At 52.1% G+C, this 21,149-nt stretch overlaps 1 protein-coding gene and 1 long non-coding RNA gene across 3 annotated transcripts in view; one reads left to right on the forward strand and one right to left on the reverse strand.

Moving 5' to 3' along the window:
- The window catches only part of CHST11 (carbohydrate sulfotransferase 11), a 263,396-nt gene that overhangs the window by 80,564 nt on the left and 161,683 nt on the right, over positions 1 to 21,149 (forward strand). The gene's annotated exons all lie outside the window — the stretch shown is intronic.
- LOC122472627 lies at positions 10,384 to 14,296 on the reverse strand. The gene is made up of 2 exons (XR_006294483.1): positions 11,238 to 14,296; positions 10,384 to 10,903 (listed from the first exon to the last, which is right to left on the reverse strand). It is a non-coding gene; the product is annotated as an uncharacterized LOC122472627 (long non-coding RNA).

Genomic DNA, 21,149 nt, shown 5'->3' on the forward strand with positions numbered 1-21,149 from the left:
GGCCCTGCCCTTGCTTCTTGCTTTTGGATGTGGTCTCGATACCTGGAACTGTAGCAGCTCTCTTGTACACATGAGGCAATGAGCATGAGGGGAACGGTCAGTATGCAGAGGGTGGCTGACGAGGGTGGTTGGGATCCTTGACTCTGCCGGGTGGCCAGGCTGGTGCCTCCTTCCAGACTTTCTTAGGTGAACCATTGCTGGTTGGGTTTTCGGTTACTTGCAGCCAAATGTATCTTCACTGATACAAATCTATTGCTAGACTATAAACTCATTGAAGGTCGGCAGTGACTTACTCATCTTGGAACTCTTAAGGAGAACCCAACAGAACACCCTGCTTATAGTAGGTACTCACTGGTTGGAGATGGATGGTTGGAAAGAGGGAAGGAGAGAAGGAGACAGGTGGAGTGGCATGCTGGTAAATATTTAACTATTAGCTTTCTGCGGGAAAAGCCCTGATTTGTGGGGGCACCTGAGTGGCTCAGCTGGGCAAACACCTAGGTCTTGATTTCAGCTTGGGTCATGATCTCAGGGTCGTGAGATGGAGCCCTGTGTCGGGCTCTGTGCCGGGGGTGGAGCCTGCTGGATATTCTCTCTCTCTCCTTCTTCCCCTCTCCCTTATGCGCGTGCTCTCTCTCTAAAATAAAATAAAATAAAATAAAATAAAATAAAATAAAATAAAATAAAGTAAAAATAAAAGTAAAAAGTACTGATTTGTAGCATTTGCCAGTTTCCACGGTGTAAATATCCCCACTATGGCTGATTGCCACTTACCAATGTAGTATCACTGAACGCATGTTTGGGAAGAGATACATTCAATCAGCTCTTGATGAGCTCGTCCAAAACCAGCCCTGGCTCACCACCGGAGGGATGCAGCGAAAAAAGGAGAGAGAAAAGGGAAGGGAAGGTTCTGTTAAAATTAATAGTAGTAATGATGATAATAGCAATAATAATATTTGACGTTTATTGAGGGCTTACTCTGTGCCAGGTGCTGCCCCAAGACCTTCTCAGTGGTCTTCTCGCACCTCCCAGTGCAGAACTGGGTCACAGTGGCTCTTGCTAGCTGCAGGAGAGCCGAGGAGAAGTGAACAGAGGGGTGTGGCGGGGGTGAGTGTGCTGTCACTGAAATAGACCATTCGTGTGTCATTCTCTAGAGCTGGGCCCTTTGCCTCTCTGAACACAGGCGGGCATTTGTTGGCAATGAAGGACGGCTGCTCGATGGGCAACCAAGAGTGTCCAAAAGGGTAAGACTTTCCAAGTAGAATGAGTTATTTTTCAGACACCCAAACTGCCTTTTCAGCAAAGTTAACTAGCCCCGTTATCATCAAAATTACAAAATTCTTCCCTGCCTTCCTTCGTGTCTGTCCTCCACTCCGGACATCATACACTGACCTTGTCCTTCACAGTGGCATGAATAGTTGGTATTCTCAACCAGATACCAACCACAGTGATAAATGAGTTGGGGAGAAAGGAAATGCAAACAGGACTGCGCTAAAGCCTCCAGAAGAGAACACCAGCGCCCCCAAGGTGCACGTTCAAGGCACTTGAGTTGGTCTGTGAAGTCTGGCATGGGGCCGGGGTGGAGACTGTCTGTGGAGAGCGAGGTGGGGAGGATGAGGTGATGGGGATGTCTACTGCAAAATTCCTTCCTTGTGAGGTCAGCTTCCTTCTTTACATCCATCCTCTCCGGGCAAATGGCTCACACCACAGTCCAGACTTATCATGTGCCTCCGGCAGGTGGAAAATATATAATAAAGGAAAATGCCAAAATTATTGGGGCCACTGTTGGGGACAGAAGGCAAGAACTATTTTGAGGGTGGAGTTTTCTGTATCATCTTAGGAATTTTTGCAGATTTTATATCCCGGTGTCAGTTTCTTTAAAAAAAAAAAAAAAAGATTATAAGTGATTTATCGGTTCTACTTCATCAGAAGCCCAGAGAGGAAAAGCAAAGACAGAGGAGGAGAAGATGTGAGGAGATTAATGATGCCGTTCAGAGGACTCCCTGTGATGGAGGAGCCTAAGCTCTGCTCCCCATCCAGTTGACGGGGACAACGATGAAACGCTGGAAGACCCGGACTGTGCCACGCAGCGACGGCTCACTTCAGTTGGAAGAAATCTCCGGAAGAGCCGAGATTGGAAGAGGCGGTTATCTCTCAGCGGGCTGCATAGTGCACACTGGGAGTCAGAGCTGATCCCTACTGACCCCTTTGGACTGTTTGTAAAACCGATTTAGAAGCACCCAGTCAGGGGGCGCCTGGGTGGCTCTGTCGGTGAAGCGTCAACTTCGGCTCAGGTCATGATCTCGCGGTCCCTGAGTTCGAGCCCCGCGTTGGGCTCTGTGCTGACCGCTCGGAGCCTGGAGCCTGCTTCGGATTCCGTGTCTCCCTCTCTCGCTGCTCCTTCCCCACTCGTGCTCTGTCTCTCAAAAATAAACATCAAAAAAAAAAAAAAAAAAAAGAGGCACCTGCTCAGCCATTTTTGAGCCGACACCCAGGGGAGCATGGGTTGAAGTCACAGTTCCTTTGGGCTTTTCCTGTATAGAACCTACAACCCGCGGCAGACGAGCAGCGCTGGTCCTTTGTTATTTGTCGTGTTTTCCCCTGGATCAGCTGGCATCGTCCCACCTGGTCGGTCCTGTTGGGTGGTAAAGTCTGCAGTGCTCTAAGTTAGACTCTAAGTCTCGCAAGATCTGGAGAGTCAGTCACCAGCCAAATGCTTTGGTCTTTCTTCACACGGCATGGAAAATACCGTGTACTTTTACTTCGCCGTGAATACGGCTGGTTCTTCTAAGGCCGGGGTGGGCAGACCTTTTCTTGAGGGCTGGGGAGTAACCATTTTAGGGCTCTGGAAGGGGGTGGGGACGGCGCACGCTGACTGTCACAACTGCACAGTCGTGCAGGCCGTTGTAGAACAAGTTCATCCGCAGGTGAAAAGTGGGTGGATGGGCACGGCTGTCTTCCAGTACAACTATTTGCAACAGCGGACAGGGGGCCAGGGAGGGATTGGGCCTGCAGGCCACCGTTTGCCAGTCGCTGTTGTAAGGGGTCAGAGATGGAACGGAAACCTGTCGCTTGCCAATGTGGGTAAAAGTCGATGCGTTATCGTGCTCCGAGGCCCTTCCCCGCCGGAAATTAGAGTGAAGCCAAAAGGGGTCATCAGACCCCCTCTTATCCTATTGGTGGTGATGTGGGGGTGAATCAAAGGGGTGAAGGAGGCAGAGAATGTCTGCAGGTCGCTTTAATGACGTCACTAGTCTTGCCTGGATGACGCAGCCCCCGGAACTCCCAGCGACACGGCGTTGGCATGACCCGTGTTGGCTGGATGGCCAGCCACAGGTTAACTTCCCCTCCAGGACTTTGCTAAAGCTTTCCTTCTCTTATTTCCTTCATCCTTCTAATAGTCTCAGTAAAGAAGATAATATGGTGAGTGCCGACAATGCCCATTTGAGACCTATTACGGCTTCTTTCTCAGCAGTTTTCAGGCTTTGGTCTTATTGCAAAAGCAGCCTCTTCTACTACCTTGAAGTGTGGGTTGGGATTCGCTGGCATTTCCTCCCAGACTGGGGAAAGCTCTGTGAAGAGAGGAAAACAGTTCTCAGTTTTACAAATACGGTTTTTGGACAGACTTTCAACGGGAGAGATGAACACTCAACTCCACGCTGCACAAATATTGTCACATTAGGACCCGGGAGAAGGGCGGGGTCAGACTGGCATCTCATAGGCGCACACGTAGGTGTTAGCAGCTCCAAGGGCTGACGGTGTGGTTCCCGTGATTCCCGGAGGAGGGGCCGGGAGCAGGGAGATGACCTGTCTAGTGTCGCCTCACTTTGCAAGCATGTGTTGGTTGTTGATAGAAGTGGTTCGGCTCCATGTCACGAAAACCCTGCTCGTGTTCCTGGAATCACCCAGTTTCAGTCACTTTGAGGTCTCGCAGGAGGAAGTGGCATGACCCCCCTTGTTTCCTGGCCTGTGCTGTGCCAGCGTGACTTAGCCGGGTACCCCGTGGAAGGAAAGGCTGGATTTACATATTTTGCTAATTCTAGCTGTCAGATTCCTCCAGGTGATTTAACGGTGGGGAGGCCCAACGAGTGTGAAGGGTATTTTTAGCTAAGCTGTGTGGGTTTGATAGCCTTTTGGGGACCAGTAATGGAATCCGGAGCTCCCTGGTGAGGCTGTGGGGAAGCAGGGAGGTGGAAGGGGGCTGGAATTTGGGTGACTTGACCCTGAGGTGGGCTGCTGGTCTCCTTTCAGTCAGCCTGCTTTCCAGGGTGTGAAGCTAGCACCCTCCCTGCCACCTGGGTTGGGGAGGCCGTCTGGGTTGATGAGGGGTGCAGTTGAAGTTGGAAATTTGATCTGCAGGGTGTTCGTTCATTCATTCATTCATTCATTCATTCATTCAACAAGCATTTTTTTGGGTGATGTAGACCAGTTTCTCAGACTTTTCATGTGTGTACAAATCATCAGGATTCCTCTCCCCACTATGACTATAGATATAAGGCACCAAGCACAGTACCTGGCATGGCTGTCGGTCCTTGAGCAATGTTAGCTGTGATGACCAACGTGACGAAAACAGTGATGGTGGTGGCCGTGGTGGTTTAGGAGGGAATGCCTAGCTTTTCAGGGAGGGCTTCACATAGGAAGTTCCCTTTGAGCTGAGTTTCAAAGGCAAGTAGTAACTCCTCTGGGCAGTGTATCAGTTATCAATGCTTTGTAACAAATTAGCACAAATTTAGCAGCTTAAGACGGCACACATTTATTATTACATAGCTTCTGTCAGTCAGGAGTGTGGGCACGGCTTAGATGGGTCTCGTGCTTCAGGATCTCCCACAGGCCGTCGTGAAGATGGCGGTTAGGGTGGGGTCTCATCAGAAGGCCCGACTGGGGAAGGATCTGCTTCCAAGCTCATGTGGTTGCAGGCGGGGTTTGGTTCCTTGCAGGCTCTCGGACACAGGGCCTCAGTTCCTTCTGTCCATGGGCTGGAGCTGCCCTCAGTACTTTGCCATCTGTGCGTCTATATTGGACAGACCACAACATGACAATTTGCTTCATCAAAGGTGAGAGAGTGATGGCAAAATGGAAGTAATATCTTATGTAACATAGCCACAGAAGTGATGTCTCCTCACTGTCACCGAAGTGAGATGCTAACCCAGCCCATGTTCAGGAGGGAAGGGAGATCACACAGGGCTGTAAATAGCAGGATTGGGGGGTCGTCGAGGGGGGGTCACCTTACAGTCTGTCCACCACAGAGGCAAGAGGGGCCCCGGGTGGGAGAGGAGGGAAAAGCTGAGCAGTGTGAACAGCATGTGCAGGTGCACAGAGGTGCAAGGGACCAGGTGCTGTTGAGGAGGTGCCCTTTTTGATGGGTGTGACTGACCAGAAGTCACAGTGCAGTGGTTGGAGATGAGAATGGACCAGGAGCAAGGACGCACGCGCCCTGGCACTGGCACCACTCTTCCTGAAGATGACTGACGGTAAGTCCCTTGCTCTCACCTTCCATTTCCTCTGCTGCCTGAGACAAGAGCAGGAGTTTTCACCTGGGTGCCAGGGAGCTGGGGTGCCACAGAGGAATCTCAGGGGCTCCTGGTCAGGATGGGGGATTGGGGAAGGAAGCATCGCGCCCTTCCCCACCAGAGCAGCTCTGTTTCAATCTCGGAGACGGGCTTTTCTGCCCAGGGCTCTCTTTTAATGGAAGCTTCCATGACTTAACCAGGTTGCCTTAATGCCTAGCTGCTCTTGGAGGGTCCTCCTGTGCTGGTCCCACGTGGCTCCGTTAAGGGTTCGTGTGGGCTTGCTTCAAAACCAGAGAACCTTCGATCCTGAGTCAGTCAATTACATTGAGTGGCATGGTTTTTTTTTCCGTACAGAATTAGCAGTAGGAGGGGCTCGAGTTGAGGCTGTACTGGGGTTGCTGGGAGGTGGGCCACTGAATTGTTAGGAAATCCAGGGTCTAAGCTTGCGATCAGAACTGTCTATTTCATTCATTTGTCCCCTCAGTCGCTGATGTGTTTGTTCGTTCAACGTGCCGTCAGGCACATGGTGTTCAGTGTCATCGTGGGGCCATCTCAGGTTCATCCTCAACGTGTTTCGTTAATGCTGAGCATCTGGGATAGGAAACTCCAATCCCGGCCACGTTAGAGAGGCAGGTAATAATTCAGGTTCTACTTGCCTTGTGCCTCACTGTCTAGAGGAGGGCAGGGAAACCGTTCCTTTGCTATCACTACATCAGGGTCATTGTCCCTTCCTTTTAAGGGACCCAATGAAAAGGAGTATCTGTGGGAGAATGGGGACTAAAGATTAGTAGGGTAAGGAGGCCTTGACCCCTAGGAGAGGGAAATATATTTTTGTAATAGGGTTTCCACTTGTTAGACTTACGGGTTAAATTCCACTAATCTGGAATGACCCAGAAAAAAATCGTTTGCTCACTTTCTGGACAGGTGGTACCCACCTCTCACTTGTCCTCTTTCCCTCTCACCTCCTGCCTTCCTCTTCACATATATACTTCGTAATATTTATTTATTTTGAGAGAGAGAGAGAGAGAGAGAGTGTGCACAGGTGGGCAGGGGAGGGGCAGAGAGAGAGGGAGAGAGAGAATCCCCAGCAGGGGCTGGATCCCACGACCCGTGAGATCGTGACTCGAGCCGAGATCGAGAGTCGGTCGCTTAACCGACTGAGCCCCCCAGGTGCCCCATTCCTCTCTGTATATTTTTAACTTTTATCAATGATGCTATTCTTTATAGGACTCAGAGTGACAGCTGGTCCTAGTGTGGGAACTAACTGCCACTAACCAGCTGTGGGACCTTGGACAGGTCGCCCAGCCACCTGGAGCTCAGGTGTGGAGGAGGGGGTTGGGACCCATGAACTCTAAGCCCCTCACTACGAGGCCTGGAAGGCTGGATTCTATGTGACTGCTGTGTCTGGAAGCATTAAAATCGATTGTCTTCCCTGGAGCCAACTCTCGCTCCATTAAACAGCTTGTCCCTGAGGCAGATGGTGTTGGCAAGGGGCCTGTCCTCAAGAACAACAGGTTGGGGGCCGGCAGGCTCACAGAGGAAGTCTCTGGGGAACCCCAGCCTCCCTGCTGCTCTCTGGGCAGGAGGTGCAGGGCCCTCTCAGCCTGCTGGGCGGGAAAGGAGCCCTGCCCCAGAGAGGAGGGGTTCCTGAGACAGGGAGGGGGGGAGCACTTCCAAAGGCTGACTTGGGATCCTTGGCAGGGCTGGCTCCACTCGCCGGGGTCCCAGAGGTGCAGGGTGTGGAGGACCTTCCTGGGATGAGCTTTGGAGGGACAAGGAAGATGTCCCAGAAAAGAGGAGTCCTGGCAATAGCATCGATGCTTACTTCTCTTCTGTGCAAATGAGCTAAGCATATATCACCAATAATACCCCGGAGAGCATGGCGCCCCATTTTACAGAGGGGAAACTGAGACTCACAGACCTCAAGGAACCTGTTCCACGAGGGTGCTGGAGCTAAGATTAGAAGCACATGTTCCTTTCCAAAGCCCCTCTCTTCCGTGGCCCCCAGCTGAGAGGTCGAAAGAGGGCCAGAGGGGAGGGCTCTCCATGGTTCTGGAGCTTAGGTGTTGGGGGGGGGGGTTACTTTCCTAGGGCTACCAGAACAAATTACCACAAACTGGGTGGCCTGTCACAACAGAAATGTATTCTGTAACACTTCTGGAGTCTAGAAGTCTGAAATCAAGATTCCTTCTGGAGGCTCCGGGGGAAAATCTTTTCCATGCCTCTTTCCTGGCTTCTGCCAGCTGCTGGCAATCCTTATAGACACATCTCTCCAATCTCTGCCTCTGTCTTCACATGACATTCTTCCTGTGCGTTCTGTCTTCACATTGTGTCCCTCTCTGCATTCCTGTGTCCAAATTTTCCTCTTATATGGATGCCAGTCATGGGATTAGGACCTACCCTACTCCCGTATGACCCGATCTTAACTTCATTACGTTCGCAAAGACCTCTGTCCAAATAAGGTCACATTCATAGGTACCCAGCAGTGAGGACTTGGACATATCTTTTTAGGGGAGCACAAGCTAGCCCACAGTAGGGGAGACAGCTGTGAGGCAGGACTAGGCAGAGAGGGGGTAGGGTACATGCACAACTCGGACCCCTGAGGTTGGAGTGGCCGGCTTGTGGAGGGCCCGTGGCCCTGCCACGGACTTTGAACTCAGTCCTGGACTAGGAATGGAGGGGGGGGTTGGCTCTCGAAGCATCTGAAGCGGGGATGTGGGTGTCAGGCTGGCACTGCGAGCTCTGGGAGGAGGATGCGTAGGGCGGGGACAAGAGGGGCTCTGGGCGCCACAATGGGCCTTACCTAACAGCCCTGCGGCGAGCCGGGCCGAGCCCAGGCGCTGGCAGAGGGGTGAGAGGCAGGGGAGGATGGAGAGGGATGTAGGTAGCTGAGTAGGCAGAGCTCGCCCTTGAAGGGAGGGCAGAGGGGAGAGAACATTCGCTGAGTGAATCGGGGGAGTCCGTAGAGAGAAAGGGAGCACTTCCCCTAGAAGCACCAGTGAGCACGGGGAGGAAAGTCCATGAGGTCTCTCCGCCCCAGGCCCTTGGGGTTTGTCTCCCAGAGAATGTAGGAACTGGACTGCTTAATCTCGCAGCTTCCTCCTGGCTCTAACATTGCAGGTTTCCTGGGATTCCAGGAGCGTAGGCTGTGGCAGTCCCAGAGGGCTTCCCGGGGGAGGTGACGTTGGCTCGGGGCAGGACAGCAGGGAGGGTGGTTGAGCGGTGCGAGGGCCTGTGCACGGGTCCAGGGCTGCTCTGCATGAGGTTCCTTCTGCAGCCGGGAAAGGACCCGCTTTGACGAGCCCACGAGCCCTCCCCGGATAGCGGTGGCTCCTGCCCTCCTGTCACGGGGATGTGCAATTACTGTCCCTCATCAATATTTTAGTCTCCGCTTTCACAGAGCAGCTCCCTCCGCCTTTCTGTCTTTCTCGGCAGCTTCAGGGAATAAAGGGAAGACCTGACACATCCCAGCTGGTGGGCCCGCGAGAGCCGGGCCGCAGGGGCTCCCGGAGCCTTGGCGTCTGATGGCGTGGCTTCTGGAAACAAAGCACCCAGTCCCTCCACCTGCAGATTGGGAGCTGTCATGCCTGTCCCCTCTCTGCCTCCCACCCCCCCTCCCGAAGTATGGGAAATTAATTCCGTTGTGCTGTCAACCTCTCTTTACCCAGAAACTCTTCGTGCCGAGGCCTCAGGCTCCAGGAGCATCTCTAATAGAGACTTTTCAAAAATTTTTCCATGTCGTTGCCCGAGGTGGGGGTGGGGCGGTGGATGCAATGAGGAAAGGCGGTGAAAAGGTACCGACTTGCAGTTAAAAACCAACTCAGTCCTGAGGATGTCGTGTCCAGCATGCTGACTGTAGTTAATACGGGTGCTAAGGTACCTTAGAAAGCTGCAGATCGCACAGGTTCTCATCACAAAAAAAAGAACCTGTAGCTTTTGAGGGACGTTAACTAATCGCGGCGATCATTTCACTCTATCTACACATACTGAGTCGTTATGTCGTGCAGCGGAAACTAATGTAATATCATATGTCCGTTATATCTCAATTAAAAAAATAGAGAAAGTAGTTTTTTATTTTAATTTTTTTTAATGTTTATTTATTTTTGAGAGAGGGAGAGACAGAGTGCAAGCAGGGGAGGGGCAGAGAGACAGAGGGCGACCCAGAGTCCAAAGCAGGCCCCAGGCTCTGGGCTGTCAGCACGGAGTCCCATACGGGGCTCGAACCCACAGATGGTGAGATCACGACCTGAGCCAACGTCAGAAGTCAGATGCTTGACCGACTGAGCCGCCCAGGCACCCCCGGAGAAACTATTTTTTTTTAATGGTTTTAGGCTTCTGTGTGGGGTGACTGCTTCCTAAGCAGGAGAGGTCACGTACTCAGCATAAAGAAACCGTGCAATTAGATTCTCCACCCGGTGTCAGTGCGGAACCCTCGTCTCCTGCGAGTGGACAGTATGTGGCTGAGAGCAGGGCTTATATCACACCAGTTTGGGTTCCCTGCTGGGAGGGGTGGGGTGGGGGTGGGTGGGTATGTGGTTCTGTGGTTCCTCAGGGTCAAGCAGAGGGTGGGGGTGCGGAAGCACTCCCTGCTTCTGGAACATGGTGGCTACTCTCTCTTCTAGCACCCTCGGCCTTGGACACCTCTGTAGGCATCTTCCTCTCAGCTGTGAGCTCACAGATAGGAACATTGTCTTGGCTTAGAGAGGTGGCTTTTTAGTAGACACTTAAGGGATGTGAGGGAGTGGGCCATGTGAAGTCCTGGGGGGGGGACACCAAGGATAAAGGCCCAGAGGTGGGAATGAGCTTGCCATGTGAGAGGAATGGTGTGGCTGGAGTGGGATGGAAGAGGCAGGCAAGGGGTAGATCAAGCAGAGTCTTCAAGGTCAAGGTTTAATTGTTTACAAGCTAGGTTAGCAGTGATCTGGATGCTCATCAAAGGCCTTTAGAAAACTGAACTACTCTTGAAAAGAGAGGGCAGTTGTATTCATGTCATTCTACTCAACATTCTGCATTTATCCACGGTTCATACACAGAAAGGTATAGCTGTCAGAATTAGCCTTAGGAATTCAACATGGCGGAGAAACAGTTGCGCCATTGGTGGGACTTAACTGTGCCCGTAAACAAGGATCAGCACCAAGAATGCATCTGGAAATCGGGGTAGGTTGGGGTGGCTCAGCAGGCAATACCTGTTACATTTGGTGCTTTACAGTTGGGTAGCGGGAAAGTCACCAGGACTCGCATTTAGAAGAAGGTAAGGTTTTCGTTCTAGTTTGGCCCTGTACCAACTGATCTTGGATGAGTCATGTGTCCTCTCCAAGCTTAGTATCTGCAGCTGGTGTCCTTGTTGTGCTACTCCGTAATGCAGAAGAAAACCTTTTATAAACGGTCACCACTATCTGAAAGGAAGACATCGATCCTGCATTATAATCCTTCTGTCAGACCTTCTATTCAGGGGCTACAGTTTATACATCCTGTGTCTTTTGGACTTGAAGAATGCCGGGGCATTAGGAGGTGCTCTTTGAATTTGTTGTGAACTGAAATCTGCTGTGATCAGCGGTGTTCCTTGGGGGACAGAGCCTGGAATGGAAGTGTCCCGTAACTTGGAAAAAGACCCCTAGAATGGGAGCTCAGACACTCTGTGGGGCTGTGTGGCTTTGAACAGATCACTTAACTTCTCTGTGGGCCTTTCCCCCAACTATGGGATGGGTAAGATAACTTTACCAACCTCACCTGGTACTTGTGAGGTATAGTTCTGATTGCTGTCACTGGTTCCCCAAATAGCAGTGGCTTATAAAAGACAGAAGTTCGTCTCTCACAACGGTCCTGCCATGGGCTGCTGTGGTAGTCCCATGGTGTCAGAGGCCTAGATTCCTTCCATGTTGGTGCTCTGTAGTCGACCTTACCTGTGTGGTCCAAGATGGCTCTCCGCCATACCGCTTGTCCTCCAGGGCTGGCTTGTCCTGGAAGTTGACACGGTGCTCCTGCTCGTGTGCTATTGGCTGGAACTGGGTCCCGTGACCTACTCTCCGCCGGGGAACGTAAGAACCGTAGTCTTCATTGTAGATTATTGTAGATGCCCGAGTGCCCGACTCCGTTTCTAATCCCGTGTAAGAAAGTGAGATCACATTTTGGGGGGGACAAGTCACGTCCCCGCCACAGCCCAATAAAAGATGTTTCTGGACCTTGAAATGGAAATGATTCATGGGTCACGGGCAGCTTGAATTGGACATGATTTTACTCTGCTGGAATCTTATAGAGACAGTTTCCCGAATTTTCTGTTTTCTTGTGATTGTCATTGAACGGTTGCTCAGCGACAGCCGTCGTGCTTTTTCACGCGCACAAGTTCCGGTGAATCCCCTCAGCAGCCTTATGAGGTATGCCCCGTCTTAAGGCCCATTTTTGAGCTGGGGAGACTGAGGCTTAGGTCAGAGGAAGGATCTGAACTCAGGTCTGTGGGACCGCAGAGCACGTACTCTCACTATTGCATTCTGGTCAGTCTTTGGTTCTTCTGTCCCCTCCCGGCTCTCGGCTCTCGGGGCCTCATTTCCAGGAAGTCTGTTGATGCGGGGGGTGGGGGGGATGGCCCTGGGCTCTTCCTGACCGTCTGCTGTGGTGTCATCTGTACAGAATAGAATCCATGGGCAGCAATGGGCTTTGAAAGTCGGCCCAGGGGGTGACTTGAGAGGGTCACCTGTCCGGGAAGGTAGAGTGGCAGGACCAGGGGCCCTGGCTTCAGGTGGATGGATGTCATTTGGAAATAACAAATCAGCATGGGATTCAGGCTCTGAGTGCCTTAGGGTCACATGAGTGCTGGGGGAAAATGAGGCCGTCTTCCCTTTGCTCCGTGGTCACTCTGACAAGAGGCAACACAGGGCCCGCGCAGGGGCCAGAGTCTTCTCTGGTCTGTCTGGGTCTGCCCATCTCTGGCCCTTTCTGGATCAGAGCAGAACTTTAAAAGTCCCCTCTGGCTTCGGTGACTGTGCTTTCCTATTATTTTGAAAATTGGTCAGGTTTAGTGGGTTCAGAATTCAGACACATTTGCATATTTCTGAATGATATCAAATTAATTACCCAGTGAAAGGTTATTGTATATCCTGGTTTAGCTGCAGAATTTCAGAGCTCAAGGGCACTTCGGGCGTTACTGAGTCCAACCTTTATCTCACAGAGGAAGATGCCGGAAGACCAGAGAGGGTGCCTGGCCTACCCGGGGTCACACAGCTAAGTTGTGTCAAGGCCCCATCTTTGGACATCCTACTTGAGCGTGAGGAGGGACACTGCTTTGTGAATTCTCACACCTCCGACAGGCGAGAGAAGTGTTAGTGTGCGGCGATTCAGCATTTGTCGGCTTTCTGGCGCCTTCTTGAAACACGGAATGGGCTGGAGAGGCACTTCCAGCTCTCTACTCTATATTTGCTTGACATTTTGGTGCCTTGGTTTCCCCGTCTGTAAAATGGCCACGGTAGTAATACAGCACGCCTTGGAGAGGGTGCCTGTGAGGTTTAAATGGGTCGATAGCATCTAATTTGTTTAGACCATGTCTAGCATGAAGTAAACACTCAAAGTGTTAGCTACTGTTTCTTCCATTCTAACCCTTTTCACACTCCCTCGTGGGACTCTGTGCTCCTTAAAAAACCATAGAGGTCCTTGTGTTTCTCCTGCGTTTGCACTGCCTGAATCACATCACAAGCTTAAGACCTTTCTGTTTGCCTTGATTATCTCCACTGCTTTTTGACGTGTATTATTCAATGATAATATTCTCTTCTTCCACAAGTTGGATTCCAGCTTGTTCTAGCTACCCAGGACTTGACTTTCGCCATGATTAATCGGCACCGTAGAAACCCAGCTGTGTTAGGCTCGGTGTGGCCTGGTGAGAGTGGTGTTCTGGATCTGGTGGGACCTCTGTGGATGTTGGTTCTTGGTGGGTTTTAGCACATATAAGGGGCTCTCCGATGGCTGTTGGGTTGTGGGTCAGGAAGGACACAGTGTGGGCTCTCTAGGGTTTTGGGACGTACCGGGGGCTGGCGGACGTACCTCGTAGAGTGGTCTCTCATCAGGTCCTGGTTACCTGCTGCATGAGGGGTTCAGAGGGCCGCTACTGAGGTGAGAGGGTGGAGGAGGTTCTCAGAACAGTCATCTGAGACCCTATACGTGGAGACACTGAGGCGGCATTGAGGACGAGGCTGGCTCAGACAGCAAGGAGATCCCGCCTTCCAGGGATGCTGTCCGGCGGGACCGGATCTCCCTGCAGCCTCCCCTCCTATCTGCAGTTCCACTGAGCAGCAGACCCCAACGCAGGGTGGGCCTGGGCCTGGTTCCCCTGGGGACCTCCTCTGTTTGTCCTTCTGGTTCAGGGGACACAGTGTTTCCCTTTGCAGATGGGCCCATCTGGGGCATTACGTTCTAGCATCCAAATGCTTAGGTTTGGATCCTAGCCCAGCAGCTGTGTGGCTGCCCATCTGGTGCCTGGAGCCAAGCGTGAAATAAACATACCTTGAAGGAATGAACGAACACCGTGTGTTGCCTTGGGCAAGTCACTGAATCTCCCAGTGCCTCAGTTTCTTACCTGCACCATAGAGATGATAGTACTCACTTTATAGTGTTGTGGAGAGGATTCAGCGAGGTGGTGTTTCTGAAGCCTGAATCATGGTGTCCCCGTAGATGGCGGGTGCGCAAAGGATTTAGCTGCTCTTTTTATGATGGTGACCCCTGACTGCTCAAGGCTTTTGGAGCCTAGTTCCCTCTCCACGTCAAGCGCCGTCGAATCCTACCCACTTTCTCCCCAAGTCTGCCTAAGGATGGGATTGTGCACGATGGGAACCCGTGATCCTTTTGCCAAGGTATTTTGACCCCTCCCCGCAACAAAATGTTTGTCTTTCACCCCTGGGGGTGGGGGGCTCTGATGGTGGGGACTTGAGGCTTCCCGGTGGCAAATAACGTCAGTACTTAGAACCAGCTGCGGATATGCGTCTAACCCCCATCCTGCAAGGGACTCCAGAGACTGCCCTGTACGGCCCCTGTGTTTTTTTTTTTTTAGGACTTTAGTAAATTGCCTACTGTGTGCTGTGTGGGGCTCAGAATGCCTCTGCTCCAGTAGCAGGACTCCCTGGCGCCAGCCCTGGAGGGGGTCTGCGGGCAGCAGGGACTGGGGTGGGGGGGGGGAGGACAGAGGGAAAGGGTGAGTACGCCAGGGCCCAGGGGGACGGCTAATTAGGGCGCTCCGCAGTTGGTCATTTGGTGTTCTTTCCGGCAGTCCCTTGAGATTGGGCGGGTCCCCAGATCATTTCTGGGATACGAAGGAGCTCAGCATACCGTTCTCTCCTTGAGCAGCTATGGCTGCTGGGGAGAAATTGGGAATGGTCTCCCAGGACTTGGGACAGAAACGTCCAGACCCGTGTGGACCGTTTCTCAGAAGAGCGGGATGGGCAGCGTGGGAACCACCTCCCCGTTCCGTGCATGTGTCTTCTTTTGGCTTCTCCGTCTAGGGCCTGTCAACATTCCAGATCCTCTGCCCTGCCCTGCCCCGCCCCACCCCAGCCTGGTGGCACGTCCAGTCGGCATGACTGCAGCACGGAAGGAACAGGACTTGGAAGCCGTTCGCTGGTTCTGTGACCTTCCTGTGGGCGTTAATGTCGTGACTCTGAGCCTGAATGTCGCTGCCGTAATGGGAATCTAGAATGTTCTCACAGACAGGTCTTGAGGCTTCATGGTCCCCATCGATTACTTCTCCTAAGCACTGTCTTATGCTCCATAGAAGTCGTTATTGTCGCTTGTGTGAAATTCTCCTTTCTTTTTTCCTTTTTAAGTTGCATTAAGGGGAGTCAGTCTACAGAGTGAAAGCTGCAATTAAAGGAAATTATTTTAGATTCTCAGAGAAGTTATTGTGCCCTTTACCGCTTTGCCAAATTGCTGGGGAAGCAGCAGTTTCTCCTTCCCCCATCCCCACATCCCGCAGAGGAGAGACCCTCGTGACCCGGAGCCTGTGGTATGGGCTCGTGGGGGGCTTGCGGGACTGGACACAGGGGGGTTCTTCTCAACACAAATAGCATTTTTTCCCCTCTATTTGTCGCAAAAGGACTGCTTTGGAAGGCAGCTAACCTCACCACTGGGCTACCGATGCTGCAAAGGGACAGCTTTGAACCCATGAGTGTGGCCTTTATATAATTCAGTGCTCGGAACGTTTGAACTAATAGGCCTTTAGAGATTCTAAAATAACCTCCCCCCCGTTTCAGACTCAGATGATTATTCAGGATCTTAGAACTGTCAAGAGGGGTCCCGTGGGCTGATCAGGGTACCAGCAAAACATACCTGCCATCTGTCCTTAGTGTGGCCACCTCAGACATCGCCAGTGGACCCCAGCACCTTTCTCTGTGCTGAACCAGAATGGAGCCTTGGAATCCTTGGCCTGCAGTGCCCAAGCCTGAGAAACCCTGTGCCTTTGCAATTACAGAAACTGAGACCCCGAGTCTTAAGAGTCCAGCTCAAGGAGGCTCTTCTTCTTAGGTGGGCTAACCCGTGCATGCACATACACACGTACACACACACACACACACACACCCATGCTCTCACACATAGACACACGTGTTCCTGTATGTATATGAACTTCTCTCTCCATACCTTTATTTTTTATTGTTTAAAGTTTATTTGTTTTTGAGGGAGCGCGAAAGACAGGGTGCGAGCCAGGTGGGGGGGGGGCAGAGAGAGAGAGGGAGACACAGAATCCAGAGCAGGCTCCAGGCTCCGAGCTGTCAGCCCAGAGCCCGACGCGGGGCTCGAACCCGTGAACCGTGAGATCGTGACCTGAGCCGAAGTCAGATGCTTAACTAACGGAGCCACCCAGGTGGCCCATCTCCCCATACCTTTAAATCTGAGGTTTTCCATCGGTACCTATTCACCAGAGGCAAATTTGCTGCTGCGTCTAAAGAATCAAGTGTGCTATCACACTGAGAAAATGCTGCAGCCATTCAAGCTAGCCACATTCAAGCTGCAGGAACCTTTGGGAAATTGAGCCACATGGGTCAGACTGGCTATGTCACATGGAACAGGGAAAACGTATCCATGATTGAGGGTGGTTGACAAGTCGGGACATTTTTAGGTAGGCAGGGAAATGCAATTCCAGAATACCTTTGATTCAATCAGATCTGGCAGAAAATCCAGTCCTTTCTTAGAAGGCAGAGAAAGGTTTGTGTTCAGCAATTAGCTTCTCTTTGGATAGAATGATGTTCCCTGGGTGTGCAGGGGACACCCGTGTCACTGCCACTCCTTCCCTGCCTCCTCTCCCCTTTCCTCATGTTCTTCAAGACCCAGGTCCCTCCTGCAGGAAACCCCCCCTCTGCTGAGTGCCTATGACGCTTCTATTCTAGTTCGACTCCTGTTGAAATATACTGTGTAATGTTGTGACTTTCTGTTCCCAGTGAGACATTCCCAAGCTCTCCTCGGGCACGAGCTCCCTTGCAAATCTCTTGGCTCGCTCCTGGAGGTGTTGAGTGGGGTTCCTGGTCCATGGTGGGGCCTCACTGCGAGCCACGTGGAAGGTTTAGAGGCTTCCCAGGGCAGGTGGCCATGGGAAAGGCCCAGGACACAGAGGGTTGGGCTGGGTGCCCAGGCTGCTGTTCAGGACGGGGTTCTCCTTGCCTTCTGCCTTGTGGATGCTTTGGTGCTTTGACCAGGGGGAGCCAGGCTCTCTTGTCGCTGCCGTGTGCTACTGCTCCACTAACTGTTGCCACAGGACAGCGAGCGGGACCGCGCTGCTGGGGTTCTCTCTCCCTCTATACGTGCATCAGCCCATCTGTCCATCCCCTTGGCTCTCAGCCCTGCTGCAGGATGGGGGCAGAGGGGACTGGAATAGCAAGCCGGGCCAATTTGAATTGAATTTTGCTGGCTACACCTTCACTGATGAGCTGAAAGTCAGCAACCATGCACGGAGCTAGGATGGGGCGACAGTGGCTCGTGGCTGACTACCTAGTTGCTTCCCAGGACTTCAAATGGCATCTTGACATTTTACAAATGTTGCCGTGGTGGGAATTGCTGATGGGACCTTCCCTAGAGATGCAAGGACAGCAGCGAACGGTCATACTTTGCTGTTACTTACCGTGCGTTTCGCATTTATTAACTCACTTAAGGCTGAAGGCAGCATGAGCTCCGTTTTATAAAGAAACGAAATCTCAGAGAGGTTAAGTAACTTGCCCAAGGTCACACAGAAAGTAAGGAGCGGAGCTGGGAGTCCATCCTGGGCAATGTGGTTTTATCGTTTTTGCTCTTAACCGGTACTCTATACTGCCTTTCTACTTACAAAATAAAAGTGGAAACCTACCCTTGGAGATCTTTAAAATGGAAGTAGGTCATAATCTCTTTTAGGGCAGTGCTGTGTTAAATATGTAGCTACATTTATTATTTCCTTACTGAGTACTTACAAGTGTACCACTCGCTCTTTCAAGTGCTCTTAGAAAGCACTTAATCCCCACAACAGCCCTGAGAAGTAAGCGCTACTGTTATCCCCGTACAGATGAAGGAACGGTGGCAAGGAGAGGTTTAGTAACCAGTCCGTGGTCACAGAGCCAGGACGTGACAGAGCTGGGACTGGAACCCGCCAGCCCGATTCCGTATTCTACACACAGCAGTAAAACTGCTAGTTCGTGAAACTGAACAAGACAAGCTTGTCTGCTTGGTTATTCTGGGGGAAGAAATAGCCAGGGGATAGAGACCCTCCTGGAGTTACCTTAATAGATAGCAGAGCTCAGTTCACGAGACTCCTCAGATTGTCAGAATGTTTTATATTCTGAATGGAGGAAAATGCGAACACCACCTGTTGAATTCACTGAAAGGAACAGTCATCAGGGTTGGTGGACAGGATACTCACAGGCTGATCTCCTTTACATTCTCAGTTACCTTGAAAACTTAGAGGAGAGCCCAGAGGGCGCCTGATTCGATTTTGTAATCTTCCTGACACGTAGCTCCGTAGCGGAGCCCGGCGCAGGGCGTTGGGGGCACAGCAAACTTGCTGGATTGATTGGAAATTGAAATCTTACGCCTGGGAGAAGAAGATAATGGAATGGGGACTTTATCCGTGTGCCTGCCCCAGCCCCGGGGCCACGGGGCGTGGAAGGTGATGGGGCGCAGGCATCACCGGGGTGGCATCATCAAACACGCTGTGCCAGGAGCCCCCACGGCCTGGCGTGCTTCTTCCGAGGTCCAGTGCTCGGTGCTGGACCCTTGACTCGGCTTCATGATCTCGTACAGTTGGCGGAAAGGACAAGATTGCGAAAGAAGCCCTCTTTGCAGTCGGAGCCCTTGGCCATCTGAGCAGCCCGGCTCCACATTCTGCCAGATTGCCAAACTCAAACAGTTAACGGACTATCTGACAGCCCACAAAACCGACACACCCTGTGTTTGCTCTCCCCGGGGGCGTCAGAGGAGTTTGAAATGAGCATCTGTGAGCGGGGCTGCGATCCAGCCCTTTTGCGAGGCTGTGAATTCAATCAGTGGCTCCCTCCCCTCCCCCCACCTGGCTGCTTTCCACACCTCCCGCCCCCCTCGTCCCCCCCCCCAATAAAGGGTTAAGTTTCACAAGAGTCCGGCTGAGGTACCCCTTTCTCTCCTTCACCCACGCCCTGTGTATTCCTCTCCCCATCACCGGCTTTGTTGTTCTTGTAGTCTACGAGAAAGTTGACTCATTTTTAACATTTAACAAGCCTTCTCCCTCCCACCAGTAGGTGTGTGAGCAGCTGGGGATTTTTTACCATCTGTGAACCCTCTACACTCCCAGCAAAGGCTCCTCCTGCTTTTGCAGCGCTGTGCAGCCACCCCAAAACCACGTGCCTTCTCTGTGTCCCGTCCGCCTTCTTCTCACAGGAGGAATCGAGCTGGCTGGCGATGGGCATGGGATGACCTCACGGAGAAGCCCGCTCCTTTCCTTCCTTCCAGAAAAACGGGCCAGGCAGTTCGTGTTAGGGATAGAGACGTGAGGGCGCAAGTCCTTGCCCTTAAGGAGGTCACGAATTTGGGCGGAAAGGCAACAATATGGAGGTTACTGATTGCTGCTGTGTGATGAGTGCCCAGGCGTTGCGCCTTGCCAGAACGATGTTTTTAGTTTTTTTTTTAAAGTTTATTTATTTATTTGAGAGAGACAGAGCGTGCGGGAGAGGGACAGAGAGAGAGAGAGAGAGAGAGAGAATCTTAAGCAGGCTCCGCACTGTCAGTGCCGAGCCCGACGTGGCTCACAGACCGTGAGATCATGACCTGAGCTGAAATCAAGAATCAGATGCTTGGGGCACCTGGGTGGCTCAGTCGGTTAAGCGTCCGACTTCAACCAGGTCACGATCTCGCGGTCCATGAGTTCGAGCCCGGGGTCGGGCTCTGGGCTGATGGCTCAGAGCCTGGAGCCTGTTTCCGATTCTGTGTCTCCCTCTGTCTCTGCCCCTCCCCCGTTCATGCTCTGTCTCTCTCTGTCCCAAAAATAAATAAAAAACGTTGAAAAAAAAAAAAAAAAGAATCAGATGCTTAACCGACTGAGCCACCCAGGTGCCCATTTACCAGAATGATCTAATCTCATCCTGTGAACACCCTGTGAGCTTGAGACGTTTTCTTCTCTTCGTTCGAGAGATGAGAACACGGCAGGGAGGAAAGGTAGGTAGACCAAGGTCAGGCAGCTCATGGGGGGCAGACTTGGTAGTCTGTCTCCAGAGGACAAACAACATTATTTATGGAGCGCCTACTCTGTTCCATGTAGCAAGTGCATGCACACGTACTGCCTTTCAGTCTCCGGGAAATGCTCTCAGGATGGTTTTTTCTGGAAGTCATGGCTCGCTGAGGATCACGTGGTAGGAAGTGACAGCTTGAGACTGATAGCAAAGTTTGTCTGATTCTAGAACTTGGGGCTTCTGACCCCCCCGCCCGGGCTGTATCATCTCTCGTCACAGCAGTGCAAGATTTCCCATGAGATCCCGCCACTTGTTAGACTAAGCGGGGCAGGTGTGAAAATGACTCCGGGACCACGGGCATAAAGTGGAACGCGCGCAGGGTGCCCGGCTTCCGTGTTCCCCCTAAATGGACTCCGTCAACAAGCATCTTCTGAGCACGTGCTATGTGCCGGGCACTGTCATCACAGTGAGCAGGAGAGGGGGACCCAAGGGCTTGATGCTCTGAGGGAAGGGGCCTGTACTCTCGGGAGAACCACGCAGGATCGTGGGGTAAAGGGGTGCTGGAGAAAGCCTCCCTCAGGCGGGGACACTTGAACTGCAGCCTGACTGAAATGGGGGCGAAGTAGGTCATGGCTGAGGCGACTGAGAAGGCAAAGAAAGTTCCAGAAGCAGGAACAGCTTGACAGTTGGAAGGAACGGAAGTCCCTGGATGTGTCGTAAGATGTGTGCGTCGCTCTGTGTGGCCAGAAGGGGGCATTCCGTGGGCTGGGATGGGGTGGGGTGCTGTCCATATACCTTCCTGTCTGAGACACTGAGCCACGTGGTGGAATCCACCGTGTGAGCAGCAGGGCTGGGGCCCCTCCTTCGTCAGAAGGCCCCCTCGTCCTTCCCTCCTTTAGCGGTGCTCAATCATTATTTATTGAAGTATCCCTTGGCCTCTTGCCTAGAGAGTGGAGAAACTCAACATCTGAAATAAAAAGGCTGGCTTCTTCATCATTCATTCTGG

The sequence above is a fragment of the Prionailurus bengalensis genome, chromosome B4 (genome assembly GCF_016509475.1).
Source record: "Prionailurus bengalensis isolate Pbe53 chromosome B4, Fcat_Pben_1.1_paternal_pri, whole genome shotgun sequence".
In the NCBI taxonomy this organism is placed as follows: Eukaryota; Metazoa; Chordata; class Mammalia; order Carnivora; family Felidae; genus Prionailurus; species Prionailurus bengalensis.